This window comes from Elephas maximus, chromosome 5, assembly GCF_024166365.1.
Source record: "Elephas maximus indicus isolate mEleMax1 chromosome 5, mEleMax1 primary haplotype, whole genome shotgun sequence".
In the NCBI taxonomy this organism is placed as follows: Eukaryota; Metazoa; Chordata; class Mammalia; order Proboscidea; family Elephantidae; genus Elephas; species Elephas maximus.
This window is the reverse complement of record NC_064823.1, coordinates 151,411,694-151,436,808: the sequence shown is the minus strand read 5'-3', so window position 1 is coordinate 151,436,808 and position 25,115 is coordinate 151,411,694. Positions and strand designations below refer to the sequence as shown.

The window sequence follows — 25,115 nt, the reverse complement described above, 5'->3', positions numbered from 1 at the left end:
CATTCTGGCCACACTTCTTCCAAGACAGATTTGTTTGTTCTTTTGGCAGTCCATGGTATATTCAATATTCTTCTCCAACACCCCAATTCAAAGGCATCAACTCTTTTTTGGTCTTCTTTATTTATTGTCCAGCTTTCACATGCATATGATGTGATTGAAAATACCATGGCCTGGATCAGGCACACCTTAGTCTTCAGGGTGACGTCTTTGCTCTTCAACACTTTGAAGAGGTCCTTTGCAGCAGATTTGCCCAATGCAATGCGTCTTTTGGTTTCTTGACTGCTGCTTCCATGGCTGTTCATTGTGGATCTAAGTAAAATGAAATCCTTGACAACTTCAATCTTTTCTCCGTTTATCATGATGTTGCTCATTGGTCCAGTTGTGAGGATTTTTGTTTTCTTTATGTTGAGGTGCAATCCATACTGAAGGGTGTGGTCTTTGATCTTCATTAGTAAGTACTTCAAGTCCTCTTCCCTGTCAGCAAGCAAGGTTGTGTCATCTGCATAAGGCAGGTTGTTAATGAGTCTTCCTCCAATCCTGATGCCGCATTCTTCTTCATATAGTCCAGCTTCTTGTATTATTTGTTCAGTATACAGATTAAATAGGTATGGTGAAAGAATACAACCCTGACACACAACTTTCCTGACTTTAAACCAATCAGTATCCCCTTGTTCTGTCCGAACAACTGCTTCTTGATCTATGTAACGTTCCTCATGAGCACAATTAAGTGTTCTGGAATTCCCATTCTTCGCAATGTTATCCATAGTTTGTTATGATCCACACAGTCGAATGCCTTTGCATAGTCAATACAACACAGGTAAAAATCCTTCTGGTATTCTCTGCTTTCAGCCAGGATCCATCTGACATCAGCAGTGATATCTCTGGTTCCACGTCCTCTTCTGAAACCAGCCTGAATTTCTGGCAGTTCCCTGTCGATATACTGCTGCAGCTGTTTTGGAATGATCTTCAGCAAAATTTTGCTTGTGTGTTATATTAATGATATTGTTCTATTATTTCCACATTTGGTTGGATCATCTTTCTTGGGAATAGGCAAAAACATGGACCTCTTCCAATCAGTTGGCTAGGAAGCTGTCTTCCATATTTCTTAGCATAGACAACTGAGCACCTCCAGCACTGCATTTGTTTGTTGAATCATCTCAGTTGATATTCCATCAATTCCTGGAGCCTTGTTTTTTGCCAATGCCTTCAGAGCAGCTTGGACTTCTTCCTTCAGTACCATAGGTTCCTGATCATATGCCACCTCTTGAAATGGTTGAATATTGACTAATTCTTTTTGGTATAATGACTCTGTGTATTCCTTCCATCTTCTTTTGATGCTTCCTGCGTTGTTTAATATTTTCCCCATGGAATCCTTCACTATTGCAACTCAAGGCTTGAATTTTTTCTTCAGTTCTTTCAGCTTGAGAAATGTCGAGCATGTTCCTCCCTTTTGGTTTTCCATCTCCAGCTCTTTGCACATGTCATTATAAGACTTTATTTTGTCTTCTTGAGAGGCCCTTTGAAATCTTCTGTTCAGTTCTTTTACTTCATCAATTCTTCCTTTTGCTTTAGCTGCTCGACACTCAAGAGCAAGTTTCAGAGTCTCCTCTGACATCCATCTTGGTCTTTTCTTTCTTTCCTGTCTTTTCAGGGACCTCTTGCTTTCTTCATGGATGATGTCCTTGATGTCATTCCACAACTTATCTGGTCTTCGGTCACTAGTGTTCAATGCGTCAAATCTATTCTTGAGATGGTCTCTAAATTCAGGTGGGGTATACTCAAGGTCATATTTTGGCTCTTGTAGACTTGCTCTGATTTTCTTCAGTTTCAGCTTTAACTTGCCTATGAAGAATTGATGGTCTGTTCCATAGTCAGCCCCTGGCCTTGTTTTGACAGCTGATATTAAGCTTTTCCATCATCTCTTTCCACAGATGCAGTCAATTTGATTTCTGTGTGTTCCATCTGGTGAGGTCTATGTATATAGTCACTGTTTATGTTGATGAAAGAAGGTATTTGCAAAGAAGAAGTCGTTGGTCTTGCAAAATTCTATCACTCGATCTCCGGCATTGTTTCTATCACCAAGGCCATATTTTCCAACTGCTCATCCTTCTTCTTTGTTTCCAACTTTTGCATTCCAATCACCAGTAATTATCAATGCATCTCGATTGCATGTTTGATCAATTTCAGACTGCAGCAGCTGATAAAAGTCTTCTATTTCTTCATCTTTGGCCCTAGTGGTTGGTGCATAAATTTGAATAATAGTCACATTAACTGGTCTTTCTTGTAGGCGTATAGATATTATCCTATCACTGACAGTGTTGTACTTCAGGATAGATCTTGAAACATTCTTTTTGACAATGAATGCAACACCGTTCCTCTTCAAGTTGTCATTCCCAGCATAGTAGACTATATGATTGTCTGATTCAAAATGGCCAATACCAGTCCCTATAAGGTAGGCACTAGTAACCTTGAAAACTGTTCATAATTTAGTCTCCTGTTCCAGCGAAGCCTATGGGAGGAAGGGAGCTGCCTTTCCAAGAGGTTGCCATCATTCTATTTCTCAGATTCTCTCTGTCAGTTTTCTGTCTTTTGGAAAATAATTTCTGAGCTAGGACTATTCAGTTCAGTGCTTCTTCTAATGGCAGTTCAGTGGGCTTCCCTCCCAACTGTCAATGTAACTATGATCTCCATATTTTTCCCCCCTTGGAAGGAACAGGAAGCAAGAATGGAGGCAGATCTAGAAGTGGGCAGGTGTAAAAATGGCTTGGGGACAATGTCTGACCTCCTCTAACTTCACAAGGGGGAAGGAAGATCAAGATCAACAACCCCAGGATGATTCCTATGAGAAGGAGGTCAGAGATGCCTCCTCTCTCCACCATCTTTAGCAATTCTGACACTAACCATCCCTCCCGTGACACTCACTACTTCTCTGTTGGGTTTGATAATCCACTGCAGTGGCCACGTAGAACTTACAGATCACACTCACAATTATGGGGTTTATTTTATTACAGAAGTACAAGGTTATAATTCAGGCTAAGGAACACTCAGGATACAGTTCTTCCATCAAGACAGCCTCTTCCCAGCTGTGCTCACAGGCACAATTCTTCCAAGCCCTAGGCCTCTGCCCAAAGGCACTTAGCTTTCTCTCCATGGGCCAGGAAGCTCACCACACCATCTTCTGCTGCCGGGTCTCTCCTGCCAGGTCTCTGCCACTGCTTCTCACTATCTTCAATGTTACAGCTCTCTTTTCTCTCAGTCTCCTGGTTCAAAGAGCTTCTCAGTGCGGGGATCCTGCATCCGAAAGATGTGTTGGCTCCTGTCTGTTCTTCCTTGGTGGTGGTAGGATCTTCTCTTTCCTGCCTTCAGGGTGGCTCATTTCAAGTCCAGAGGGATGGCAAAGCTGACCAATTCCCTTCATGGGCTACAATTACCTTAGCTGCACATCCCTGCCCAATCACTTGGGTAGGAGTTACAAGACCATGGGTAGAAAAGCCACCCAAAAGTGATCCATTGCATGTTTAAGGAGTGTGACTGGCATTGTAGTGAGTGAAAATAAATGTCTTTAGTCATAAAAAGGAGACTAAAAAAAGCTAGGCAAAGAGGTGAAATCATGAAGAACAATGTTTATTAAACAAAAAAAATACATAAAAATAAATACTAACTATGCAATTTTGTGCCTCCTGGGAACAGATATAAGTCTAAATTATAAAGAAAGCAAAATAGACACAGAGACACACACACATAGGGGAAGACAGACAACATGTGAGAATTGCCTACAAACAAAGAAACGTCAAGGATCGATCACCTTCAGACACCAGAAACTAGGAAAGAGGCTTACAGAAGGAATCAACATGGCTGAGAACCCTGATTTGGACTTTTAGCCTCTAGAACTGTGTAAAAAAAATACATTCTTTAAAGCCAACCACTGGCGGTGTTGATGTTACAGCAGCACTAGACAACAAAGACACTTCCCTTTTAAACAGACCATCCTCAAAATCTGACCAAAAAAACCCCAAAACTTTTAGCTCTTAATGCAGTAAGAAGTAGGGAGGTATGTTTATGATGAATTTATGGTTTCTTTTCTTCCTTCAACCTCCTCTGTCTCGAAAATGACATCTTTATCCACCTAGTAATTCAAAGCAAATGCCTGGGAGAAATTCTCAATTCTTCTTTTCCTTCAGTGCCCACAACTAATCCTCCTCCAAACCAACACTGGTAGGACATTGAAATCCTGATGGAGTCTGATTTATCCTAATGAGAAACATCCAACTGGCCTTGCTGGCCCTCAAACTCTGGAAGCACACATTTGAAGAGGACCTAACTCAGCCCAATTTGACTTATTACCTTCTGTAGTGAGAATATGCTCCGTGTTTTTTTTATGATTCATATCTTTATAAACCCCATTACATTCTTATAAGACCCTGTTTAAAAGTGGTAATAACCAATATTGTAGGTGCATCTCAATTTCAGTGATGGAATCATTGTTGCACACATCTTAATTTCTTTGATTTCTAGACAGCCTTGGCAGTTGAATTTGAAAAATAGCTCTGGAGATGAGAATTAGCCTCTTCATCTCTCCACTGAAACACAGTAATCTTAATTTTGTCACTTGTACTCTGTAGGGATAAATCATGTGTTTGGACCTTGATGCAAGCCCCCTAAAGCTCATTCGAAGCCAGCATTAAATCTCATGTATAAAAATCTGTTTGATTTCTTTCAATTATGTCATTGCCATGTACTCTGTAGTGGCTGACACTCATTTGTCCCCTCTCTGGGAAAAACATAAAAATTCATTTCAGGCAATGAAATTCAATTTGTCTTGAAAGCAATTCTGTAAAAAATAATAATCCGTGCAGCATTATAATCTCCTTCTTCAATGTTATTTTGAGCCTGGGCAGCTTTATCTGGCATTGTTCTCATATTATAAAGATAAATGGGAAATTCATGCAACTATTAAGGCAACTGTTAATGATAATGGAAGGTAATTAAAAGCCCAAAGTAGAATTTGGAGGAAACTTGCTCCAATCCAGAGCAAATCAGAATAATTTCTTTGTTTAACTTGCTATGATAGATGTTATTATTAGTTTTCAATTATTTATTCCTTCCCCATCCTTCCTCCAAGTCTTTGGCTTTGGTTGCTATATTTGCCCAATTACAATAAAACTGAGCATGAAGGTGCCAGTGGATGCCTCAGTGGATCCTCTGAGAGCCTAACAATTTTGGCTTCCATTTCTCCATGTAAGGAGTTCTGGTGGTGCTGTGGTTAAACGCTTCGCTTCTAACTGAAAATCAGCAGTTCAAACCCACTAGCTGCTCTACAGGTAGAAGATGTGGCAATCTGTTTAAGTAAAGATTACAGCCTTGGAAACCCTAGGAGGCAGTTCTACTCTGTCCTATAGGGTCTCTATGAGTTGGAATTGACTCAATGGCAGTGGGTTATTCTTCTCTGTAGCAGCTATTCTACCTCCTTAAGTTGATCAGGATTCATTACCCTGGCCAATATAGTAATTCCTTTCTTTGCCTGCTATGTACAGGTAAGAAGAGCCCAAGAAGACAAGATGCTATAATTTTAACGGGATACTTCACATGTGTCCTACACAGTATCTCCTTGTTCTGTTTGAACAACTGCCTCTTGGCCTATACACAGTTTCCTCACGAGCACCATTAAGTGTTCTGGAATATCCATTTGTCATGATGTTATCCATAATTTGTCATGATGCACATAGTGGAATGCCTTTGCATAGTCAATAAAACACATATCTTTCTGATATTCCCTGCTTTTGGTCAAGATCCAAAGATCCATCTGACATCAGCAATGATATCCCTCATTCCGTGTCCTCTTCTGGACATAGCTTGAACTTCTGGCTGTTCCCTGTCGATGTACTGCATTTAATTGTTTGCAAAGGTCTTCTTTTATGGAGCCAACATTAACAGTTTTCCTTTTTTTTGATACAGTTTTCTTGTACAAGTGTAGAAAAAACATGAAAGCAAAGCTGTTAGTGTTGGCTCTATTAGAAGATCTTTGCAAACAATTAAATGATATCATCAGTTCCTTCAACTTAAATACAAAACAAAACAAACCACCCCAAAAGCTCATTTAAGATCACGCCAATAACTGTTTAACTGTTTATTAACTAAGTAAATGAAATCAGAGTAAATCTTTGGTAATTCCAAGTCAAGTATTATAATGACATGTGCAAAGAGCTGGAGTTAGAAAACCAAAAGGCAAGAACACACTCAGCTTTTCTCAAGCTGAAAGAACTGAGGAAAAAATTCAAGCCTTGAGTTGTGGTAGTAAGGATTCTATGGGGAAAATTCTAGACGATGTAGGCAGTATCGAAAGAAGATGGAAGGAATACACAGAGTCATTTTACCAAAAAAAAAAAACTAATTGAAGTTCAACCATTTCAGGAGGTAGCATATGGCCAAGAGCTGATGATATTGGAGGAAAAAGTCCAAGCTGCACCTTTTTTTTTTTTTTTTTTTTTGGTTGGTTTGCACTGAAGGCATTGGGAGAAAAAAAAAATCTCCAGGAAATGTCCAGGAGACATTTCAACAAACAGATGCAATTCTGGATGTTCTCACTGGTCCGTGCCAAAAAATTTGGAAGATGCCTACCTGGCTAACCAATTGGAGGGGATCCATACTGGTGCCCATTCAAAAGAAAGATGATCCAACAGAATGTGGAAATTATTGAACAATATCGTCACTACCACACGCAAGCAAAATTTTGCTGAAGATGATTCAAAAATTGTTGCAGCAGTGTATCAACAATGAACTGCCAGAAATTCAAGTTGGATTCTGAAGAGGACATAGATCAAGGGATATCACTGCTGATATCAGATGGATCTTGATGAAGCAGAGAATTCCAGACAGGTGTTTGCCTGTGATTTATTGACTATGCAAAGATATTCGACTCTGTGGATCACAACAAATAATGGAAAGCATTGTGAAGAAAGAGAATCCCCAAACACTTAATTGTGATCATGTGGAACCTGTGCATAGACCAAGAGGCAGTTATTTGAACAGAACAAGGGGATACTGCATGGTTTAAAATCAGAAAAGGTGTGTGTCATGGTTGTATCCTTTTACCATGCTTATTCAATCTGTATGCTGACCATATAGTCTGATAAGGAACATCATGATTAATGGAGAAAAGGCTGAAGTTGTCGAAGATTTCATTTTGGTTTGGTCCACAATCAACACCCACGGAAGGGAAGAAGCAAACAACATATTGCATTGGGCAAATCTGGTGCAAAAGACCTCTTCAAAGTGTCACAAAACCGAAATGTCACGTTGAGGACTAAGGTGGGCCTGACCCAAACCATGGTAATTTCAATCACCCCATATGCATGAGAAAGCTAGACAATAAATTAGGAAGACTGAAGAACTGATGCATTTGATCTGTGGTATTGGCAAAGAATGTTGAATATACCATGAACAGACACAAAAATGAACAAATCTGCCTTGGAAGAAATACAGCTAGAATGTTCCTTAGAATCAAAGATTGCAATATTTTTCTCATGTTATTAAGATGGACCAGTCCCTGGAGAAGGACATCATGCTTGGTACAGTAGACAGATTGACACAGTGGCTGCAACAATTTGCTCAAATTTTACATAGCAATGATTGTGAGAATGGTGCAGTACCGGGCAGTGTTTTTTTTTTTTCTATTGTACGTAGGGTCACTGAGTCGGAACCAACTCAACAGAGCCGAAGAACAACTACCAAGTGTTATACACTGATGGCAGTAAGGTCTAATCCGGGTTTAAAAATGGCTCCAATTAACTGGTCAGATGTATTTTCAGAAATATATTTTTGTTGTGATCTGCAAACTAAGTATGGCATCAATAAACATATGAAAGAATGTTAGAGAGGAGACTCTGTTCCTATTGCTAGCTTAGAAATCTTCATTTGTAAGCATTGTTCAAAGTAGCCCAAAGTGACCAATTGTTATTTGCAACATTTGAAAATTTTTGGCAACAAGGAAACACTCCCAAGTGAAGAAAAGTGACAATTAATTAACACCTACTAGTCGGTGAGGTCTTTATGAGTTGGAATGGACTCCTTAGCATACAACAACAACAGTTACATTGGTCACAGGTTACCCAAATTCTAGACGTTCTTTTGTTGCATGACTGATTGTAAACTTGAAGTTGTCAAGGATTTCACTCTACTTGGATCAGCAATCAATGCCCATGGAAGCAGGAGTCAAGAAATAAAACTACATGTTACATTGGGCAAATCTGCTGCAAACGACTCTTTAAAGTTACTTCATATGCATGTGAAAATGGACAATGAAAAAGGAGGACAGAAGAATTGATGGATTCACATTGTGGTGTTAGCAAAAAATATTTAATATACCGTAGAATACCAGAAGAACAAACAAATAAGTCTTAGAAGAAATACAACCAGAATATTCCTTCGAATTATCCTGGGACACATCATCAGTAAAGACTAATAGCTACAAAAGGATGTCAGATTTGTTAAAGTGGAGGGTCAACGTAGTCAAGGGAAACACTCAGTGAGATGGACTGACACAACAATGTACACAAATATACCAAAATCATGGAGGTGGCCCAGGACCTGACAATGTTTCATTCTGTTATACTTAAGGCCGCCAAGAGTTGGAGCCAACTCAAGTGTAACTAACAACAGTAACATTAACAGTTACATTGATCACCAATTACCCAAATTCCAGGAGTTCTTTTGTAGGGTGGCTGATTGTAAACTGGAAGAAATAGTCAATAAAATGATTTTTATTGCATAGAAGAGAAACATGGAAAGATAAAACAGAATGGAACAGAAAGCAAACCAACATCTCCACTTCAGTGAAATCTTTCTTCATATGCCTGAGAAAGCTAATCACCTCAGTCTTTGCTTGCCCAATGTAGTAAACGTATTTCTGTCTAGAGTGTCAAAAGCCCATGATTATTGTCTTAGTCTGGGTTCTCTAGAGGAGCAAAACTAGTGAAGTGTATATATGTATATATATGTATTTATATAAATATATATACAGAGAGATTTATTTCAAGGAAATGGCTCATGTAATTGTGGGGGCTGGCAATTCCTAAATTTGTGGGTAAGGTGTTAGGCTGGAGGTTTCTCCTGACTCACATGGTCTCAAGGGCTGAAGAACCCAAAAACTGGCAGGTCAGAGGGCAGTCTGCTGGATCACAGAACTTCAGAAGCTGCCAAATCTCAAAATATGAAGGTCAGACAGTGGCTGCTGGCTCAGATCCCAAGAACCAGAGGTCAGGGGATGACGAGTCAGACTCAGGATCTAGAGAGAGCTAGCTTTGCCACAACATTTATATATATTGGATGCAAACGACACCCTCAAGGAAACTCCCTTAGTCATTTAGTGCTGCTGTAGCAGAAGGTTTGGGTAGCAGAAATGCCACAAGTAGATGGCTTTAACAAACAGTTTATTCTCTCACAGCCTAGTAGACTAGAAGTCCAAATTCAGGGGCAGGCTTTCTTTTTCGGCTCTGGAGGAAGGTCCTTGTCATCAATCTTCCCCTGGACTAGGAGCTTCTCCACACAGGACCTCTGGTCCAAAGGATGTGCTCTGTTCCTGGTGCTGCTTTCTTGGTGGTATGAGGTCCCCCACTCTGTGCTTGCTTCCCTTTCCTTTTATCTCTCATATGATAAAAGGTAGTGCAGGCCACACCCCAGGGAAACTCATTTACATTGGATGAGGGATATGACCTCAGCAAGGGTGTTACATCCAACCCCAATTCTCTTTTAACATAATCTAATCTTGCCTCAGTAACCACAGAGATTAGGATTTACAACACATAGGCAAATTATATCAATAACAACATGGAGGACAACCACACAATACTGGGAATCATGGCCTAACCAAATTGACACATATTTTGGGGGAACAAAATTCAATGTATAACATGTAGTAAAGAAATAAACTTGTATTGTGTAAAGCTACTCACATTTTGACGGTTGTTACTTGGCGTAGCGGTTAAGTGCTACGGCTGCTAACCAAAGGGTCGGCAGTTCGAATCCGCCAGGTGCTCCTTGGAAACTCTATGGGGCAGTTCTACTCTGTCCTATAGGGTCGCTATGAGTCAGAATCGACTCGACAGCACTGGGTTTTTTTGGTTACTGCATCATAGCTAGTCTATCTTGAATAAGACACCCCCCTCATAGATAGAGTGAAATTTAAGGACATAATAGATAAAAGAAAAAAAATAAATAAAGCTTCCAGAATGAGAAAATCTCTTATAAGGGAAAATGATTCCGATTGGTATCAGATTTATGAATAGCAATATTTGGTGCAAGAAGACGAGGAAGTAATTTTTAGCAGCAAAGTAGGGGGAGAAAAAAAAACCTAGAGATTTATATCCAAACAAACTGTCATTTAAATTTGTGGGTGCAATAAATTATACTCAGGTATACAAAGCCTTTAAAAAATTGTCACTTAAATACATATTTTGAAACACTTTTTCAGAAAGTGTTCAAGTAAATGAAATAAATCCAGGAGGATGCTGCAGGAGTTATAGAAAGTAAGGATGATAAAATAACTCAGTAAAGTTCATTCCAGTTTAAAAAGGAAAGATCAAAGAAATTCAAGAAAAGTAGAAAGTATATTAATAACAATCTGGAATTAAAATTCTAGGCAATATAAACCCAGTGGGCCTGGGGACAATCAAAGGAGTCCCGGTGATGCAATGGTTAAGTGCTTGGCTGCTGACAGAAAGGTTCGTGGTTTAGACCCATCAGCCCTTCCTTGGTAGAAAAGACCTGGTAATCTGTCCTTAGAAAGATTACATCCTAGGAAACCCTGGGAGGCAACTCTACTCTGTCCTATAGGGTTGCTATGAGTTGCAATTGACTCGATGTTACATCAATACAACAACTGCAAGGGACAATCAAAGGACCATTGCAATGTACTTGTATTGTTTCAGAAAAAAGAAAAAATGATAATCTTAAAAAATCAACAGGGGCAATTCAAATAAGCACCTATCATCAGACCATTTGAGATGGATTGACACGGTGGTTGCAACAATGGGCTCAAGCATAATAACAATTGTAAGGATGGTGCAGGACCAGGCACTATTTCGTTCTGTAGTACCTAGGGTTTCTATGAGTTGGAACTGACTCGACGGCACCTAACAACAACAACATCAACATCATCAGTTAGAGGTACTCTGTTGTTGCTCGGTGCAGTCGAGTTGATTTCGACTCATAGCAACCCCATGTGACAGAGTAGAACTGCCCTATAGGGTTTTCCAGGCTGTAATCTTTCCATAAGGAAAAAATATAATATATAAATTTTAAACCCTTCAATGAAAATTTGATTTATCCATTTGAAAATAGAAAATGAGGAAACAAAATAAATAAAAAGAAAATATAATAATGAAGCATATAAAATACAGTGCATAAATTAACAAATTATGAATAATGAAAATAGTTTATGCTTACCCATGAAAAGGCAAAATCCTATGGATTGGATAAAAGAACATGATCTAGGAATATGCTGTCTATCAAAAGACAAACTTAACAAAGAAAACACAAAAGTTTGAAAAAAAAAAAAAAGGTTTAAAATTATGCCAGGCAATTATGAATAACAGCACCAAAAATGCGCTAAGGTAGTAATCTTAATATCTTAAAAAAGGATAATTTTGCAAAAAAAAAAATCTCTGTGGATAAAAGGATGTTTCATAAAGATGGAGAAAAAAATAGCATTAGAAGCTATAACCATCATGAGCACACATGTATCATTAATATAGACTTAATTATATAAATCAGTGAATACCAAATAGTTTGAAAAACAGATAAATTAACATTTATAGTTGGATAATTTAACACAGTCTCTCAGAGAGAGACAGATTAAGCAAAATGATAGTACTTTGAATTGTGTAATTAATAAAGCTGAATTGTTAACTATGTCTGTGAACTCTGAGCGCTCAGAGAATGCATATAGTTTTCAAAAAACACCTGTGGGATATTTACAAACACTGACTAAGTAGTATTCCACTAATTAAATCTCAATATTTATTCAATCTTCAAACTCTGGTGGTGTAGTGGTTAAAAGCTACACCTTCTAACCACAAGGTCAGCAGTTCGAATCTACCAGGCACTCCGTGGAAATCCTATGGGGCAGTTCTACTCTGTCCTGTAGGTTGCTATGAGTTGGAATCGACTTGATGAAAATGGATTTGTTTTTTTTTTTGTATGGACACAATGCAGTAAAATTTGAAATCAGTAGTGTAAATATAAATAAAAAATCCTAGAAGTACAAACTAAGTAACATACAACTAGATATTTTTTTATTGTGTTTTCAGTGAAAGTTTACAATTCAAGACAGTTTCTCATACAAAAACTCATACACGCATTGTTATGTGACCCTAGTTGCTCTCCCTACAATGTGACAGCACACTTCTCCTCTCCACCCTGTCTTTTCTGTGTCCATTTGCTTTTTTTTTGATTCAACCAGGTCCTGTCCCCCTCTGCCTTCTCGTTTCGCTCCCAGACAGGAGCTGCCCACATAGTCTCACGTGTCTACTTGAGCCAAGAAGCATTCTCTTCACGAGTATCATTTCATATCTTATAGTCTGGTCTAATCTTTGTCTGAAGATTTGGCTTCGAGAATGGTTTTAGTTTTGGGCTAACAGAGAGTTCAGGGGCTATGACCTCTGGAGTCCCTCCAGTCTCAGTCAGACCATTAAGTCTGGTCTTCTTACTAGAAATTTGAGGTCTGCATCCCATTTTTTTCCTACTCCGTCAGGGATTCTCTCTTATGTTCCCTTTCAGGGCAGTCATTGGCAGTAGCCAGGCACAACAACTAGATAATTTTGAGTTATAAAGAAAATCATTTTAAAATTAGAAAATATTTAGAAACAACTGGAAATGAAAACAGCACAGAGCAAAATTTGTGGAGCACAATTAAAGCATACATAAAACTTTTTATAACATTATGGTTATAAATGCACTTATCAGGAAACAAGAAAGATTGACAACAAATAAATTTTAAAACTAAAGATATTAGCAGTTAGGAGCATTCCCTCTAAAGTTCAGAATAAGTTATCACAATTACTGTTTACACAGACTAGACGTCTTGCACCTCATTATAAGAAAACAAATAATAGGAACAGGAATTGAGGGAAGAGCTAAGAGAGACCTTCTTTGTAGATTTTATCACCAGCCTAGAAAAACGAAGAAAATGAACAAAGAAAATTGGAAGTAGAAATATATAACCACAAAACCAGTTGCCGTCAAATTGACTTTGACTCACAGAGATCCCAGGTGTGTCAGAATAGAACTGTGCCTCGTAGAGTTTTCAACGGCTGATTTTGCTGAAGTAGGCCCCCAGGTCTTTCTTCTGAGGTGTCTGAACCTTCAACCTTTTGGTTAGCAGCCAAGTACTTTAACTCTTTGCGCTACTCAGGGGCTAAAAATATAGAGGCAATATATACAAAACATAACCTAAACTCACTGCTGTACAGGCGATTCCGATGCATAGCAACCCTACAGGACAGAGTAGAACTGCCCCATAGAGTCAACAAGGACCACCTGGTGGATTCAAACTGCCGACCTTTTGGTTAGCAGGTGTAGCACTTAACTACTACTCCACGGGGGTTTCCGTACAAAGCATACTTATTAGTAAATAACAATAAAAATTGTCAACAAGATATATCATTTTACTGTACATGAGATATATCACTGATAAGTTATCAGATTGGTAAAAATTAGAAAGCCAAAATAATGTTGGATATACCAGGCATGCTGGCACTCAGAAATCCAGGGCACTGCCAGTGGCCATGTAGCAATTTGTCAAATTAAGCATACAGATGCTCTATGAGCCAGACATTCTGGATAAATATCCTAGAGAAATACTCATCTTAGGCTCATAGCACAGCATATATGAGAAGGTTTATCACATTTTGTCTGTGGCAACAGCACCAAGGAAATGGGAATGTAAGACAGATAATGTGGATACATGTTGTGCGATACCATGCAGACACGAGAAACAGTGAACTAAATGTACACTTATAAACAAGGACACATCTTTCATGACACTGCATTGAAAAAGTAAGAAATAAAATGAGATCTATAGCATAATAAAGGAGCCCCAGTGGCTCAGTGGTTAAGTGCTTGGCTCCCCTGGAGAAAAGACCTGGTGATCTGCTTCCGGAAAGATTAACCATTGCCATTGAGTCGATTCCTATAGTCAACTCTACTGAAAAGAGTGGAACTGTCCATAAGGTTTCCAAAGCTGCAATCTTTATAGAAGCAGACTATTTTATTTTTCTCTCGCAGAGTGGCTGGTGGGTTCAAACTGCTAACCTTTCGGTTAGTAGTCAAGAACTTTAACCACTGGACCACCAGGGCTCCTTCCCAGAAAGATTACAGTGGCAATCTGCTTCCATACAGATTACAGTTTAGGAAACCCCTATGGGGCAGTTCTACTCTGTCCTATAGGGTCACTCTCAGTTGGAATTGACTCTACAGGATCTAACAACATAGCATAACATTACTTAGGCACATTAAAATATAATAAAACTGTTTTGCAAGGACACATAAAATAAAAATACCCACTGACCACATTAAGGGATAGGGCAGGTAATGGACATTAGGACTGGTCCGGGGCATAGCAAAGGTAAAGAGCGCCCAGAGGAAATCTCTAAATTGTGCCCCCATCCCCAATTTCAAGATGAATAGATGTTGATAGCAGGGATGTGTCAGTAGAAATGCCTTCTGTCCTCTTGTCAGGCACATTTCATATTGTGGAGTCTTGGAATGACATTCCATGCCTCTTCTAGCACTCCCTTGGACTTGCACCCAGGGGTAAGTGTGCCCCTCTGTCCCCCACCCCTTGCTACATGTCTGGGAATGGTGGTAAGATACCAGGAAAGACGGAATACTTTTTCACTCCTTTCCTTTCAAATAAGGATGTATATCAACACTGAAGGGGATGTTACCTTCTAATCTGTCTGTTTGGAGTTTTGCTGCACCTGCTTTGTCTCTAGAGAGTTCATTGATTCATTCACCAGGTATTTGTCCTGATTTTATTATGTGCCAGGCATTTTCTGCCTTAGAAGTCTAGATGCATTTTCTCCTCTAGATGTCTATACTATACACAATACATTTTTATGTGGAGCAAGGCTCAGTGACCAAATAAACAAGAACATATCAGGTAGCATTAAGTCCAAAGCAGAGTATTCCTACAAGGCAAAGAGTGATGAGGAGGGAAGTCTACACGGAAAGGTCAGGGCAGATCTATTTGAGGAGGTAAGCCAAGTAGCTGATGTTAGAGATGACAGAGTGGCACAGCAGCTTGGAAAAGTTAGACATTTAAAAAAAAAACGTCTTTAACCTCCACCTCATAGGAATCAGCTTTGTGCTGATCCATATTGTCATAGATTGAATTGTGTCCCCCCAAAGTATATGTCAACTTGGTTAGGCCATGATTCACAGTATTGTGTGGTTGTCCTAGATTTCGCGATTGATATAATTTTCTTATATGTTGTAAATCCTAGTCTCTGCCTGTGGTTAAGGAGGCAAGAGTGGATTACGTTGAAGAGGATTAGGGTGGGATGTAACACCCTTGCTCAAGTCACCTCCTTTATCCAATGTAAAGGGAATTTCCCTGGAGTGTGGCCTGCACCACCTTTTATCTTACAAGAGATAAAAAGAAAGGGAAGCGAGCAGAGAGTTGGGGACCTCATACCACCAAGAAAGCAACACCGAGAGCAAAACGTGTCCTTTGGGCCTGAGATTCCTGCACAGAGAAGCTGCTAGATCACGGGAAGATTGATGTCAAGGACCTTCCTCCCCAGCTGACAGAAGAGAAAGCCTTCCCCTGGAGCTGATGCCCTGAATTCGGACTTGTAGCCTACTAGACTGTGAGAGAATAAATTTCTATTTGTTAGAGCCATCCACTTGTGGTATTTCTGTTAGAGCAGCACTAGATGACTAAGATATTTACAGAAGAAATTATTCATTTAGGAGGTGACATTTGAATTGAGACCTGGATGATGAGAAGGAGCCAGCCATACAAAGATCAGAGGGGAAACCTTCCTGGGCTAATGCACCATCTAGAACCAGGGTCCTGTGGTGGGAACAGGCCAGCATTGGTAGAGTAGTAGGGCAAGTAGGCACTGCAGAGAGGAAGGTGGGGACCTTAAATTTCAAAGACTTTACAGGTAATGAGAGAGAATCAAGACTATACTCCAGGAAGCAAATGGAGGATGAGATTATTTTTAGATTTATAATTATTTTGGGGGTCTCCATACTCCAATATGAGTATAAACTGACGGACTTTCCTCTGAAGTCCCTGAGTAAACATGGCTCTCTGCATTGGGAAACCAGTGTACTATACTCACTCCTTTTTCCTGAAACACTGTTTTGCATAGTCCCCGTCCGATATCCCTTTAAACTCCTTCCAATGTGTCCCAAGACATACAAGCTATGACCCAACTTCAATAGTTTGTTTTGTTGTTGTTGTTGATGTTAATCTTGAACACAGCACTTACATTCTCTGAGCTTCAGTCTCTTCACCAGTAACCTATATCCAACTTATATCTACAGCTAACCTGTATCTGCCTTGTCTCTCCTATCACTTGGCTGCATGTCTTTGATTTCCGGTCACATTGTCTTCCGCCACTTTTCTAAGTTGCTCTTGGTCTTGCTTCTAATATTTGGAGTTAGAGCCAGAAAAGAGATGCCAACATTCAGTTTTGCTAATGTGCCATCTTCACTCTTCCCCTATATAACTTTGTAGTTCATACATGATTGTGAGGTGTTATCTGCGGGAACATTCTTTCTTTAAAAACTTAATCAGTTACATTTTTGTCAAACGACTGCAGAAGGGTTAGAGGATTTTTGCTTCTTGCATTCTGGCATTTGATTGAGATAAAAAAAAATTTTCTATGCTTTAAGGATTGTTTCCCAAATGAAGTATTCTCTTCTCTATTGCCTTTGACATTTGTTGCTATCAGATTCCTCTTTTTTATGTGCATAAACTGCTTATTTGATTTGACCTGGTTCTGAGTCAAAAAATTAATTCAGAAGGGACTCTGCCTTTGGAAATGGTATTGAATGAAAGCATTATGCTAACATACGCTGAAACCTAAAACTGCAAATGCAGAGAAGAAAATGGTCTTGCAGCTACTTCCCTCATTGGGAGGATTGGAGGCATGAGACTTTATTCTAATAAAATATGGTGTGTTTGCAGCTGGGGCTGGGATGAAATCAAGATACGTTAGGAGAAATTGACATTAACAGTGCAATATAACAGATGGATGGAAAAATGAATTTTTATCAAGATGATCCATTAGTGTTCTGCAGCCCAGCAGAGGAGAACAATGACCTGGAACAAATCAAGAAGAATGATGCTTGACTTGTATTTTCTTTTTCTGAAGGGTGACCCATATTCATAATCTTTACTTAGAAATGCATTTGCTTCTGGTGGGTTGGATACTTTTTTTTTTTTCCAATTATTCTCATTTTACTTTTTTGTGGGGCTGGGGATGTGGATGCCGAAGGTGGTTTGGTGTAAAGGATTTGGTTCTTCAAATTAGATTAAATGATAAAAGAGAAAACAAGGACCTTGGAGTAGAGCCCTGACTAAATGGCAGAGTTCTTTGCAAAAGAGGACAATTAATCCCTAAACTGGGTAGTGCTGAGCAGCTCCATCATCAACTATTAGCCTCAAATCACCTTGGGTAACTTTAGCATCAATATTTAAAACCAGGTCTACTACAGTCCCTGTTTTTAACCTCAGATTCTCTATACTTCCTCACTCTCAGGCTTCTTGTCTACTGTTTAATTGATCTCTGGAATTAACAAGGAGAAGAAAGGAGAAAGAAAGGAGAAAGAAAGGAGCCGTGAACAGAATGTCTTTAATTTTTCTTTTCAAACTAGGCTGAATGAACAAGTCAGTGGGGGCACTCTGCCAACTCACTGAGGGAAAACTTGGAGTTTTACTGCAGATGAAGAATCACTGGATTGCTTATCTCCTTGCCAAGGAATAAGTACCTTGAGATATGTCTGTGGTATTTACCTATCACTTCCTTGCCTCTGGCTGATGTTAATGATAGTAACCTGGGAAGTGGAGGTGGAGGGGGAGAGGGAAGTTCCCTCTGTTGTCCCTTGGACTCATCTAGAATCAGTACTATTGTAGCCTGTGGATGTATACTTGGATTGAAAACCCAGCCTATCAATCTCGATCAAATTCCCTGCAGAATTTCTCTGTGACCAAAATAACAGAGTCAAGTGGCTACCAGAAGGAAGTGAACAAGAAATGTTTTAGTACAATTTTAGACATGGGGAGAAACCTCAGAGATTATCTAGTTCAACCTAGCCTGGGATGGAATTAAGGCAGTTGAAAAGGGAGTTGGGCCACTATCAAGTGAGAGGTAATGTGCTTAATTTTCATTCTAAATTGTTCTGCATGACAACCCTCCAAGAGAGGATTGTTACCATCCACCTTTTTTTAGATACAGAAACTGAGTCGCAGATATATTAAGGGAATGCCCAAGTTTTCTCAGCTAGTCAGGGGTGGAGCTGATATGAATCCATGAATGTTTGATTCAAAAGCTCTTATGGATTGAATTGTGTCCCCCCAAAATACGTATTGTAATTCCTAACTTCCACGCCTATGGTTATAATTCCATTTGGAATGGGTTGTCTTTTTTATGTTAAAGGGGCAGGATTAGTGTAGGGTGTGTCTTGAGTCAATCTCTTTTGAGATATAAAAGATATTAAACAAGCAAAGGAGAGAAGCAGAGATGGGTGAAGAGAGAAGCCAAGCTACATGATGAAGATCACCCAGGAGCAGAAGCTCAAGGAGACAGGTACCTTCCTCCAGAGCCCAGAGACCGAAAGCCTTCCCCTAGAGCCGACAGCCTGATTTCAGACTTCTAGTAGGGCCATTGTCTAGATGGTTTTAGAGAAGAGAGGATTATTTCCAAGTCTTGAGTGTTAATATAATTTGTTCTACTGAGTTTTGGGCTTGCTTGGTGCCTCTTATCCCTTATTTCCCTCCAATTTCTCCCATTTGTAATGGAAATGTCTACCTTGTGCCTGTTCTCTTTTTGGAAGCAGATAACTTGCATTCTAGATTTCACAGGTTCACAGATGAAGAGGAATTTTACCCCAGGACGAACTATGCCTAAAGTCTCACCAGCATTTCATTTAGACGATTCAGAAGATGAGATTTTGGACTTGGAGTTGATTTAAGACTTTTGGGATGATGTGATGGGGTAAATGTGTTTTGCATGAGGGAAGGACATAAATTTTAGGGGGCTAAAGGGTAGAATGTTACGGATTGAATTGTGTCTCCCAAAATATGTATGGTAATTCCTAACCAGGACTAAGGTGAGCCTGACCCAAGCCAAGGCATTTTCAATCACCTCATATGCATGTGAAAGCTAGACAATGAAAAAGGAGACTAGAAGAATTGATGCATTTGAATTATGGTTTTTGCAAAGAATATTGACTATGCCATGGACTATCAGAAAAATGAACAAATCTGTCCTTGAGGAAGTACAGCCAGAATGCTCCTTAGAAGCAGAGATGGGGAGACTTTGTCTTGCTTACTTTGGACATGTCATTGGGAGAAACCAATCCCTGGAGAAGGACATCATACTGGTTAATGTACGGAGTCAATGAAAAAGAGGAAGATCCTCAATGAGATGGAATAACACAGTGGCTGCAACAATGGGCTCAAACAAACCTACGGTTGTGAGGATGGTGCAGGATCACACAATGTTTTGTTCTTTTATAAAGTCTCTATGAAACAGGGCCCGCTCAATGACACCTAACAACAACAATGCTATTAGTGTGAATATGTATGTCATATATATTATATACTGGGTTTTTTGGGTTATATATTCCCTGAGCCTCAGTTTTCTTATCTCTAAAATGGGAAAGATATGTTCACCTGCCTGATCTACCTTACTGTGTTAGCAAAGCACATTTGTGGGCACAGATGTTAGAGGTTAGGTGGACATGGTGAAGATGGTGGGTGGAGGGAAAAATGGAGCAAATATCAGGATATAGGAGGAAGGACCCAGCTTTAGCAGAGGACAGATGCCTCTATATGACAGTGGTACCAGGATGCTGGTGAGAGGAGAGAGATCTTATTTTCCACAACTTGTATGCTGTATGAGATCAATACCGGTTATTGTCCACACGAGATGCCAAGTCAATATGCCCTGGGTGAATATATATATTGACCCTTAGCCATCTGTGATAGCTTTTTAATTTTAGGTTTAAACCTAGCTAGTCTGAATATAAGGTGGATCTAGTGTCCCAACCTGAGAAGCGAAAGAAATACCTAGGTCTGAAACTGGACCAGGAGAGAGAGTGGGAGTGGGAGGTGGTGGGGACCACATTCACTGTAAAAAGAAATCTCTTGCCTGTGTTTGGCTCCTTCTTAGGGTGTAGTGTTAAAGATGCTGCTCAGAGTCTGTTAGTCTACGTGCAGGCTAGGAGGTGGGGACTGGAAATATATGCTCTTTCTGGAGTCACCTCAACCCTGCATTGTTCATCATAATGAAAATATTGCTGGTGAAGGAATAATACATATTATTATGCAAAGACATTAGTAATTGAACTCTGAGACTTCTAAAAAAATGCTTATAATCCACTTATTCAAGAAGGCAAGATTCCTACTATTTGTAGCTAATCCTGATTCAGAACGCAGAGAGGGGAATATTAGATTCAGATGTGTAAGTGGGTTGCTTGAAAATATGTTTTAAGCAAAACCTTTAGGAGAACTTTGGGCACGAGGCCACCTGGACTCAGAGGGGAAAAGCTTTTCAGTGTTGTCTCTCTGCTGCATCTGGGCAGTCAGGAGAATCACTGTAGTTACACCAGGTTCAAAGCTACTTGAGAGGCAGTCGTGGTTCAGTGGTAGAGTTCTCACCTTCCGTGTGGGAGACCCAGGTTCAATTCACAGCCAATGCACTTCACGCTCAGCCACCACACGTCTGTCAGTGGTGGTTTGCATGTTACCATGATGCTGAACAGGTATCAGTGGAGCTGCCAGATTAAGATGGACTAGGCAGAAAGGTCTGGTGATCTATGTCCAAAAATCAGCCAATGAAAATCACAAGGTTCTGATCCACAACTCATCATGGTGTTGGTGCAGGACAGGGCAGCATTCCATTCTGCTGTGCACAGGGTTGCCATGACTCAGAGCCAGCTCAATGACAACTAACAACAAACCAAAAAACAATTTGAATTGGAAACTATGGTCTATTCACCTTCCCGCATGCTCCATAGAATCTATGAGGTACTCAGTAAATGTTTGTTACAGAAAAAATATTGCCATAGACTTGGCATTATTTACCCTTTAGATGCAGAGAAATGTGACCGGTGAGAAAATGGGGTTGGGGGTTGCAAAGAAACAATTATTAAAGGATTTATTGTTACCCTGTCCTCTAAATTTTCTTCCTCTTGGAATTAAACTCTCTCCAGAGTCCTGTTGCTGAAGGGCCCTAAAAGAATTTTTCTTATCAGGGGGCATTTCAGAGCTTTTGTTCCTCTCTGCATTCCCAGCTCTGTTTGATACAACCCTCTGCTTCTGAGAAGAGAGAGGATTTGCAGCCGCAGAGCTGATGGCGCGCACACTGCAATTAAAAGCAAACACGTTTCCACTTCAGTCACAGCCTGTGTGTGCTTTAAGGAGGGAAAAAATCTATTAAAAATATAAATGTCAAACTCCTCAGGGTTTTGATCTATATATTTCATGCAAAGCAGGTTCCTGCCAAAGCTTGAATCTTGAGAAGTTGATAAGGATGCTTTGTTCCTTGGCTGGGAAGCTGAACTGGGAGTGTCCTGCTGGGCAGTGATCAAGAGCTGCGGGCTTTGGCAAGTACTGAAGCTGGGAAGCCAAGGTAGAGTCAGGAGAAAGCAGACGCTCTTGGGATATGTGGGTCATGGCCAGGAATCAAACAGCAGAGCAATACTGCTTGGGACAAGAGTGATTCCTGTCCTGTTCCCCACATTTTAGCCTTTGACCATAGGAGAGAGAGCCTCTATGTAAGTTTCTTCCCTTTTTGCCAAACTACCTGTTATGGATTGAATTGTATCCACTCAAAATATGCATTGGAATTCTAACTCCTTTCCACTATACCTGTGGAAAGGACCCCTGGTGGTGCACAATGGTTAAGCGCTTGGCCGCTAACTGAAAGTTTGGCAGCTCCAGCCCAACCATGGACTCTGTGGGAGAAAGACCTGGTGACCTGCTCCTGCAAAGATTACCGTCCAGAAAACCCTGTAGGGCCATTCTATTCTGTCATATGGGGTTGCTCTGAGTCAAAATTGACTCGATGGCACTTAAGAACAATGACAACAACCAGCGTAGGGTGGGTCCTAAACCTAATCACTTCTGAGTTATAAAAAGAGCAGATTAGACACAGGTATAAGCATAAACTTCATGTGAAGATCGTCTATTAGCCAAGGAACCAAGGAACACTTGGGGCTACTAATGAGGAGGGAATCAACATGATTGAGATTCTGATTTGGACTTCTAGCTTCCGGAACTTTGAGAAAGTAAATTTCTGCCCTTTAAAGCCTCCCACTTGTGGTATTTGTGTTACGTCAGCACTAGGTGACTAAGACACCATCTTAACTGTCCACTCTTTGGATTGACAAGAACCTGAGATTAATTGGACTTCCGTTAAATAATGGGCAGAATATCATGCTTTAAAAGTCTTGCTTCCTATTTTCACTTCCTGGGCATATTTGCACTGGGTATGATCATTCCTTCTGGCCTCCGGATCAGGCAAGACTTGTCCTGGTGGGGCAAAGCAAGCTTTCTACTTTCTCCATTCCAGCTCCATGTCCATGTGGCTGGTACTATAATGGAGTACTCAGAGCAGATCAAACACATCCAACCATTTAGATGCAGGGATGGAGTTTCCAAGAATCTCACTTAGGTATGCAGGCTTAGTCTTGAGTTTTGGTTTTCACTTACTCAAAGAAGCCTGCACCAAGTTGTAATGATTGAATTATAATGTATGCATATATTATAAATTATTGAACATTTGCCCAGCTCTGAGGAAAAGTGGTTATTTTGTTTGCCACTATGGCCTCCGGGGCATATGTCCCATGGCAGGATGAACTGGAAGTAGAACTGCGACTCAGGAGCTTGCCAGCTGTGCTATTTGAGATGAGAGCCTGGCATCTTCTGTGGTTCAGCTTATTTTTTCATAAATTGGGGAAGACAACCCCTAACTGAGTGAATGGAGATGAGGAAGAAATGAGCAAATACATATAAACAGAATTGTAATGGTGACTGGCACGTAGAAGATGCTCAAATAATGAGAACGTTCCTGTTATTTCTTTTGACCACCTTTTTACCTTCTTCATATAAAGGGTCACATGAGTTTGTCTATTTTTTATCTTCCCCATCCTAATTTTTAAGAGGGTGACTTTCTTTCTCCTTCTTTTCTTGACATGAGCACCTCCTAGAGGCGAGGGGAGTAGACAAAGCACAGACTTGACACAATTCTTCCTGGCATCTCTGAAACCTGCCAGCAAATGTGCTCAGATGGCTAGATCTGCCCATGGACTACATGGGCCATCAGAAAATAATTTACTTTTCCCTCTTGTTAAAGAAATGAAAAATGATGTTCATAAATCCTGCAGAAAAAGCCAATCTGAAACTAAGCTGCTCTGGTTATAATCTACTTTTCAGTTGGTTTATAAGGAAACAGATCTGATAATGTTCCGCTTTGCAATGTTTGCTGTCCCTAACTTTTCTTCAAGGAGTCCTGGTTGCTCAATGGTTAAACACTCAGTTGGTAACTGAGTGGTCATCAGTTCGAACCCACCAGCCTCTCCATGGGAGAAAGATGTCGCAGTCTACTTCCATGGATTTATGGCCTTGGAAACCCCACAAGTGCAGTTTTACTCAGTCTTATAGGGTTACTATGAGTCAGAATCGACTGAAAAGCAGTGGAGTATGGGGTAACATTTCTTCAGTTCTTTTTCAACCCAAGGACTGGGAGGCAGAATTGCTTTTATGTTAAAATGTCAAAGAATACTTTTAAAAAGACAATGATGACATGATTTTCTTTTTAAATTTCTTTTCCTTTTTTTGTACAATGTAAAATTTTCTTGGAAATTTTAGAAGTGTCTATTTATTTGCTTTCCTGGAAACTCCACTGGAACAGAAAACTAATAACTTGTTTCTTTGTTGTCTGAGAGTTGGAGAATTAAAAAATTCCTTATTGCATTATTCTGAATATTGTTTTTCAAAGAAAATCCTTTAAGAATCTAGTTCAGTCTTAACGGTAATAATAACACCCATATAGATAATGAATGGAAACCCTCCTTCAAGTATAAATGTAGTAACTGCTGTTAGCTTCTTCTCAATTGCTCTTATCAAACCCCCAGAGGTCTCTTTTGGTTGTTGCCTTGGAGCCTCCACTGCAAGATGGGTATGTCTTTGGGACATAGCTGTGGTAACATTGTCCTCTTCTCTCTCCTTCTCTTCTCTTTCCCCCTTTCCTTTCTCTTCTTTCTGAAAAACTGCAGTGAGTGGAGGACGTATCAGTAATGCTATATGACCCCTCCAGGCAAATGTGCTTCACTTAAAAAAAGTTGAAAGAGGAAAGAAGCTAGGAAAATATTTATTTGACTCTCTCAAGAAAGGATGGTTATTCTGTCTCCTTTGCCATGATACCAAAAGAACTGGATGGTGCCTGGCTATCATTACTGAATGTTTGATCAAAGATTCTGTAGAAGAATCCTGATCAAAAGGAAGAAAATACAGGGCAGAACTTAAAATTCTCAAGGAATACAGATTTTCTAGAGCCACAAAGGGTAGATGAGCTCTTAAAATTATTGGCCCTGAGATAATCTTTAAACCTTAATTGAAAAATATCCCCTGGAGTCTTCTTAAAACCAAACAGTATCCTGAAGTTCACCCTTCAGTCAAAGATTAGACAGGTCTATAAAACAAATAATAACACACATGAAGGACGTGCTTTGTAGTTCAATCATGTATATGAGACAAAATGGGCATGCCAGCCCAAAACCAAAGATGAGAAGGCAGGAAAGGACAGTAAAAATGGATGAATGGAAACAGGGAAACTGGGGTTGGGAAGGGGAGAGTGTTGACACATTAAGGGGTTACC

At 39.9% G+C, this 25,115-nt stretch overlaps 1 long non-coding RNA gene across 1 annotated transcript in view; it reads left to right on the top strand.

Annotated features, from left to right (window-relative positions):
- Positions 1 to 17,924, top strand: part of LOC126077294 (uncharacterized) — a 63,934-nt gene extending 46,010 nt beyond the window's left edge. The window contains exon 3 of the long non-coding RNA XR_007517704.1: positions 17,772 to 17,924. This is a non-coding gene — a long non-coding RNA (uncharacterized LOC126077294). The remainder of the gene's footprint in view (positions 1 to 17,771) is intronic.
- The last annotated feature ends 7,191 nt before the right edge of the window (positions 17,925 to 25,115 follow it).